An 8,249-nucleotide genomic window follows, 5' to 3' on the forward strand; every position below is an offset into this window, starting at 1 on the left:
GGGAACCGCCAGACTAGACAATGACCTGAGGCCTCATATGAGCAGAAATCTCTGGAAACATCGCCTTCTGCACCCAGTCTTGTCCTGACCCTGCCCACCCACGGGCTCCTGAATAAATCACATGACATACATAGGTTGTCAGCTCTTTGAAAGAGGACACCTGTGTTTTGGAGCATTTTCTGGGCAGAATTGTTGAACTGGTATTTTCAGGTGTTTATTAGGAACAAATAAATACAATTTTGTACTATGTAAGGTAGAAAATGAGCATAACTTTGGTACTATTGGAACCTGGACTTCCGGGACTGGACACCCCTGACTAAACCGGGAGAGTGGGCCACAAACTTGGCCTCTGACACTCCAGATCTGGGATACTGGCCCATCATTGATGTGGCCCTTTGTGAGCAACTCAGATCAACTGAGAAAAGGGCTCACCCATGGTATGAGTGACTACTAACATGTCAAGGTAAATCTACTTCAATAAAATAAAATTGTCTTTGAGTAGGCAAGAACCTGACAAGGACAAAAAAAACCAAAACAATCAAGTTATGCAAAAAGAAAAAGAGAACAGTGAGAAACCTTGAGGGAGGCCCCTTGCCTTCCCCTCTGACTGCCCCCAGACTCCTCCAGTTCTAGAGCTGCCTCCAATGTCGTTTCCAGCCCTACCAAAATGAGGAAGGGAATGCTGACCCTGAGTTAACAGTCCTGCCAGGATCTAGGAAAGAGAACCAGCAAATTTGCACTTCCAGGGAGCACAGACCTACGTTCCAGTGAAGGGGAGGACTTCTAACAGAAACCATAAGATATTTTCTCCGTTTTTTTTTTCTTTTAACAATGATTATGCATTCCTTTTATAATCATACATGCCGTCCAAACTAGAATAAGAAGAACAATATAAGGACTTGCCTGGCAGTCCAGTGGTTAGGGCTCCACGCTTCCACTGCAGGGGGCACGGGGTTCCATCCCTGGTCGCGGAATTAAGATTCCACAGGCTGGTGGCAAGGGGGGGAGAATCAGAGATATCAAAGGAAAGAAGAGTACAAAATACTAGAAACATGTAGGTAAATAAAAGTAACTATTAAAAACAAGAAAAGAACAATACATATGGGGGACAGGAGACAGTGTAGAGGGGAGGGAGGCTCACTTGGAGCCCTCACATCATCCACGAAGGCAGGAAACTAGAGTGCCAACACCAACAGGAACCATCCTGTTTTTGCCATTCCTCGGCAATCCAAAACCTGATCCCACCTTAACGTACCCAGTTCCAATGATCCAGGACCCCAACCACTAAGTGAAATGGACACGGGGATCCTGCGTTAAGGGCAGGGCCTGGGAAGAGACGCCCCAACCAAGGATCCCTCTGACCAAATAGCCCCTAAGGCGCACCTGGGCTGCGGGATGCGGGCTGCGACCGCCAGGTGGCGTCCTGACCTCGGCTGGGGTGGCCGCTGGCTCTTCCCTCTCAATAGTTCGTGAGGCAGGGCTTCCACCAAATCGTGCCCGAGGGGACGCGCCTAGTGCCCGCAGACCGTGGAGCTCGATCCCAAACACAGAGGCACCGCCTCCCTTGACCTCAAAGCCCTTGGACAGGGCCGAGGGACGTCAGGTCCCAGGGAGGACACTGGCACGGCCCTCGCCTCCGCCTTCTGACGTCGCAGCCCCTCGCCTCCCGGGGTTGGGGGCGGGGAAAGGGGCGGAAGATAAGACCGGAGGGGGGCCGAGGGAAAAGCAAGGCTGTCCCAAAATGAGGAGACCTCGCACTTCTTTTTTTTCAAATGTATTTATTTTTGGCTGTGTTGGGTCTTCCTTGCGGTGCGCGGGCTTCTCATTGTCGTGGCTTCTCTTGTTGTGGAGCACGGGCTCTAGGCGTACAGGCTTCAGCAGTTGTGGCCCATGGGCTCAGTAGTTGTGGCTCACGGGCTCTAGAGCTCAGGCTCAGTGGCGCAGGGGCTTAGTTGCTCCATGGTATGTGGGATCTTCCCGGGCCAGGGCTCAGAACCCATGTCCCTTGCATTAGCACGGGGATTCTTAACCACTGTGCCACCAGAGAAGACTGGAAAAACCCGTCTTGAGGATGACGTGGTAGAAAAAGGCGCAGGACCCCGACCTCCCTCCCGCCTCCCCGCCGGCCCCGCGGTTCTTCCTTCCCCAGTCCTCCTTCCTCTTCCCGCGCTGGGCAAAAGCAGAAGCGTCTCAAAGGCCGGAGGAAGCGGGCGCGGAAGCTCCAGGGCTTTCCAATGCGCCGGCGGTAGGGAGGTCCCTCCGCAGCCCAGCGCGGCGCCCGCTCCGGCCTCAGGGAGGCCGCCAGAGGGCGCTGTGGGGCGGGCAGGCCGCGCCCCTTGAGAGCACTTGCTGCCCTTTTCAGATTTCCTTAGAAACGCGCCCAGTGATCTTGAGCCCAGCGGCGGAGACCCTCCCCGGGCTCCTAGCCCGGGGCAGGATTCCTGTCGGGCCCTGAGGGCAGGTCGTCTGTCCCAGTGGCTGCTGCAGCTCCAGCTCCTCGAACAGAGAAGAATAAGTGCCATATTCACCAAAAATTGATTGAAAGCTTGCTAAGGCCAGGAAATGTCCCCGGCACTGATGATAAATGAGTGATCAAAACAGACAAAGCCACTACCCTTGTGAGGTTAATATTCTGTTGTGGAAGCGGGGAGGGGAGACAAGGAAGATAGGCAATAAACAAAATAGAAGCGTTAAAAACTAGTAAATAGGTGTCAGAAGGGGATAGGTGCTATGGAGAAAAAGCGGAGTAAGAGGGATATGGAGACGGAGACCTAGGGTGAGGTGGGGTTTCTTATTTTATACAGGATGATTGCAGAAGGCCTCTCTTATCTGAGGGAGACACTTCAGCAGATACCTAAAGGAGGGGCCGAGGGCAGCCAAGCAGCTGTCTGAGGTAATAAGGAACACTTCACACTTGTGTTAAATGAATGAGTTCTCAAGGCAGGAGCCCACGCTGGGCAACGGCCCCTCTGATGTGACTTAGGTCACACCTGTCTGCCCCACTTCATCCATCCATCCATCCGACCATTTCTGAGCAGTCCTCAGGCACCCTACCTTCTTTATGGTAGACCTTATGCTGGGTGTATTTCATTTCTATATCCCCAAAACCCAGGATATGGAAATAAAGAAGACATAGTCCTTGGAGGAAAAAGAGGCCTTCATGGTCACTCTGGTAGGATCAGAGAATGAAACAGCCTTCTTGGAAAGTAATTTGACAGCATCTCACTCTTAAATGTGGGCACCCTTTGAACCAAATTCTCAGTCTGGGACTCCAGGCCAGGCATCTCAGCATGGTGGTCAGGACCACTGGTTGGAACTAGACTGACTGGGTTTTAACTCCAGCAGCAACTCTTATCAGGTCTAGGACCCCGAAAATATTATTCATCTGTGCCTGAGCTTTCACGTCAGTAACATTAAGCTAATAATAATATGACCTAACTCATAAGATTTTTGAGAAAATACATCTCAAATGGTTTAGAGCAGTGCCTGGCTGATTGCCAGTGTTTGATACATGTTAGCTATTATTATTTGCTTAGGCAACTGTTTGCACAGAAGTGCAAATTGACCTGTTCACCAAAATGCTCTCTGCAGGATTATCCACATAGCTCCAGATCAGAGCAACCTCAGTAAATATCCAACAATAGGGAGATGACTAAGCAGACTATAGTGCATCCATTCTATAGAAGGAAATGTAATTTTAGAAAGATTGTGCTGGGATTTCTGTGGTGGTCCAGCGGTTAAGACTCTGCGCCCCCAATGCAGGGGGCCTGGGTTAGATCCCTGGTCAGGGAACTAGATCCCGCATGCTGCAACTAAAGATCCCGCATGCTGCAACTCAGCCAAATAAATAAATAAATAAAATTTTCTTTAAGAAAAGAAAGATTGTGCCAATGAGAGACATCATATCAGCAAGTCAGACCAAATGTCAGAAAGTGGTGAATCTCATGGTATGCTGGAATGTGTGTCATGGAGGACTGGGGAAGACTTGTCTTTGGGGATCTCTGTTCCTCTGATAAGAGCTATTTGGACATGTTACTTGAATAGTCAGTCAATATCAATCAAAATTTTTAAGTGTACATATCTTTTGACCCAGAAATTCTACTTCTAGGAGCTTATCCTAAAGACATACTTGCACATTTGCCCAAAGACTCATTAACAAGAAGGTTTGTGACAGCATTGTCAAAGATAGAAAGAACATTATTGTCCATCAACAGAGGATTAGTTAAATAAATTATGATACATCCATCCCATGAAAGATTGAGCAGCCATTAAAGTTAAAGAAGCAGATCTATATGTGCTGATGTGGAAAAATCTCCAAGATGCAAAGTTAAAAACACAACATGACAACAATGAGATACCACTTTATACCCATTAAAATGGCTAAAATTAAAAAGACTGACAACACCAAACATTTGTAAAAATTTGGTACAAATAGAACTTATACACTCTGCCAGTGGTTGTATAAAATGGCACAACCATTTTGGAAAACAGTTTAGAGGGTTGTGTTTGTTTGTCTGTTTGTTTTTATTTATTTATATATTTATATTTGGCGTGTTGGGTCATCGTTGCGGTGCGCAGGCTTTGTCTAGTTGCAGTGAGCGGGGGCTACTCTTTGTTGCAGTGCGCGGGCTTCTCATTGTGGTGGATTCTCTTACTGTGGAGCATGGGCTCTAGGTGAGCAGGCTCAGTAGTTGTGGCGTGCAGGCTTCAGTAGTTATGACTTGCAGGCTCTAGAGCGCAAGCTCAGTAGTTCTGGTGCATGGGCTTAGTTGCTCCGCGGCATGTGAGATCTTCCTGGATGACCAGGGCTCAAACCCGTGGACCCTGCATTGGCAGGCGGACTCTTAACCACTGTGCCACCAAGGAAGCCCTGTTTGTTTGTTTTTAATAAAGTTAAACGTGCACATAAGCAGAGACCTAGCAAATCCACTCCTAAGTATTACCCAAGAGAAATAAAAATATATGTCCTCATATGTTGTACACAGATGTTGATAGCAACTTTATTTGTAATAGCTCCAAACTAGAAACAACTCAAATGTCCATCAGCAGATAAGTGAATAAACGGATTGTTGTATAACTATTCAACTATAAAAATGGTGTTCTTGGGACTTCCCTGGCGGTCCAGTGGTTAAGACTTCTCCTTCCAATGCAGAGGGTGCAGTTTCGAGCCCTGGTCGGGGAGCTAAGATCCCACATGCCTTGAGGCCAAAAAAAACCCACAAAACATCAAACAGAAGCACTATTGTAGCAAATTCAATAAAGACCTTAAAATGGTCCACATCAAAAAAAATCTTTAAAAAAATGGTATTCTTCCTCTAGGAGTTCACCACTATGAACTTACATCTCCCAGTCAACAATAAAAAGGAATGAACTGCTCATATGCAACAACATGAATGAATCTCAAAATTATTATTCTGAGTGAAAGAAGCTAGAACATAAAGAGTTCCATTTTTTGAAGTTCTATAACAGGCAAAACTAAGCTAAGGCAATAGAAATCTGACCAATGGGTTAGGGTTGGGGAGGTTTAACTGGAAGTGTCAACTGGGAACTTGCTGTGGTGACTGAAAGTTTCCATGTCTTGATTGGGATTTGGGTTATAAGGGTGTACGCATTGTCAAAAGTCAGAAAACACAGGCTTCCCTGGTGGCGCAGTGGTTGAGAGTCTGCCTGCTAATGCAGGGGACGCGGGTTTGTGCCCCGGCCCGGGAAGATCCCACGTGCCGCGGAGTGGCTGGGCTCGTGAGCCATGGCCAAAAAGTCAGAAAACTCTTAAGATTTGTGCATTTTATTGAAAGTAAAATATTCCTTAACTTGGAAAAAAGCAAAGAAAAGAAAGAAAAGGCTAGGCCCTCACGACAGGAGCCATGAAGAATTTGAGAGAGAGGGGGCTGCCCTGGGGACCCCAGGGAGAGGTGCGTTCTCATAGTGGTGAGCTCCTGGGGGCAGAACCCCATCGGATTCTGCACTGTTCTTCTCTCCACCCTCAGTGCCCAAGACAGGACAGGGTAGGACAAGTATTCACAGAGCACCCCAGGGAAGGGGGAGACCATGAGACGGGTACAAGGTCCTCTGAGCCTCACAAACAGCAGAAAGGACAGAACGTGATGGGGCAGCCCTTGGAGTGATGCCGAGTCAGAGCTCAGGAGGGCGAGTTCTGTGGGCCTGCGAGAAGGCTGAATGTGCAGACCCCAGGGCTCCCATCCCTTGTCCCTGCTGGTGCTCGGGGCTGGGCTGCAGCAGCTTGTTCTGGTAGATTTGGAACAAACACGAGAGCTTGGAGGTGGCCTAGTAAGACATACTGATCCTCTCATGGGTAGCCGAGCCCAAGGACTCCCTGGCTTTCTCACCATACATACCCTCTGAGTCTTCTTATCTGGTTCCTGTAAGTCTTGGCCTCCAGCCCATCTCCTGGCAGAGGGTCATCTCAATCCCAAACACCCAGAACCTCTCCCCTTGATAACCTGAAGTCCATAAACTTTCAGTGAAGCAAGGCAGATCCCTTGCTGCTGCAGTTTTCAGTCCCAGAGCAGCGATTCCTGAAATGACTGATTTCACCTAGTACACGTGCTCCAGTATGAGAAGAAATCACAACAAAATTCTCATATAATCTTGGAGGGAAAAAAAAGGCATTTTTAACTATGACCTCAATCACATTCCATAAAACAAAAGACTGATAAATTCAACTAAATTTTTAAAATTTTATTTTTTAAAATTATTTATTTATTTTTGGCTGCCTTGGGTCTTTGTTGCTGTGTGCGGGCTTTCTCTAGTTGCGGCGAGCGGGGACTACTCTTCATTGCAGTGCACGGGATTCTCATTGCAGTGGCTTCTCTTGTTGCAGAGCATGGGCTCTAGGCACGCGGGCTTCAGTAGTTGTGGCTCACGGGCTTAGTTGCTCCTCGGCATGTGGGATCATCCTGGAACAGGGCTCGAACCCGTGTCCCCTGTATTGGCAGGTGGATTCTTAACCACTGCACCACCAGGAAAGCCCTAAAATTTTAATTTTTAAAGTGTTGTTTTTTTTTTAATTTCTCTTTGGTCGAGCCGTGTGGCTTGTGGCATCTTAGTTCCCCGAACAGAACAGCAATTGAACCCAGGCCCTTAGTAGTGAAAGCGCTGAGTCCTAACCACTGGACCACCAGGGAGTTCCCTAAAAAATTTAATACTTGACTGTAAAACCTGTGTAAACAAATTCAGAAGACAAGTAGCAAACTGGGAAAATATTTTTAAATTCATTTAACAGAAGAAGAGCTTAATTTCTCTAATATAAAAAGAGATCCTCTAAATAGGTAAAGAGCAACCCCTAAATTTTAAAATGGTAAAAGTTCTGAGAAGAAAATTATAGGTAAACGACTCTTAAAAATTAAAATATTCTCAGGACTTTCCTGGCGGTCCAGTGGTTAAGACCTCACCTTCCAATGCAGGGGGTGCGGGTTCAATCCCTGGTCCGGGAGCTAAGATCCCACATGCCTCTCGGCCAATAAACCACATCACAAAACAGAAGCAATATTGTAACAAATTCAATAAAGACTTTAAAAATTGTCCACATCAAAAAAAAAAAATCTTAAAAAAAAAGATTAAAATATTCTCAGTCTTACAATGAGAGAAATAAAACTACGTAAAGTTGGTGATAGTCAACAATTATTTTTACCTAAAATTCACGGCAATTTCCTATGGCTAACATTAATACAAATTAAAACAACATTGAGGTACTAGTTTCATCCTTTCGTACTGACAAAGGTTCATGTTGGCAAAACTGTAAAGTAACACAGACCTTGAGGGCAGAAGGCTAACTCATACAATCTCTATGGAAAGTGATTCAGCAGTTTTCTCTCAAATGACAAATGTAAATACCCTTTGACCCAGCTATTCCTCCACTAGGAAATGATTCTACAGATCTACTCACATACTTGAAATGTACACAGTTATTTGCCACATTGTTTGCAATCTCAAATGATTAGGAAAAAAATAAATGCTTGTCAGTTGGTAGACTGGTTAAATAAATTATGGTACATTCACACACACCCACATACAACAAAGCAACAGTAAAAATAGAATGAAATGATCTCTAAGATACACTGATAGATTTTTTAAAACCATACACACAAGGCTCAGAACAATGTGTTACCATCTGGGTAAACAAATATAAATGTGTGCGTTATGGTATCTGGAAAAACTAAAGACGTTTGTTTTGCCTAGAAAGGGGACCTAGGGTGAGTGAAAAACAGAGGTAGTAGGGAAACATTTCA

This window comes from Monodon monoceros, unplaced genomic scaffold, assembly GCF_005190385.1.
Source record: "Monodon monoceros isolate NGI ecotype Baffin Bay Population unplaced genomic scaffold, NGI_Narwhal_1 Super_Scaffold_11, whole genome shotgun sequence".
Classification (NCBI taxonomy): domain Eukaryota; kingdom Metazoa; phylum Chordata; class Mammalia; order Artiodactyla; family Monodontidae; genus Monodon; species Monodon monoceros.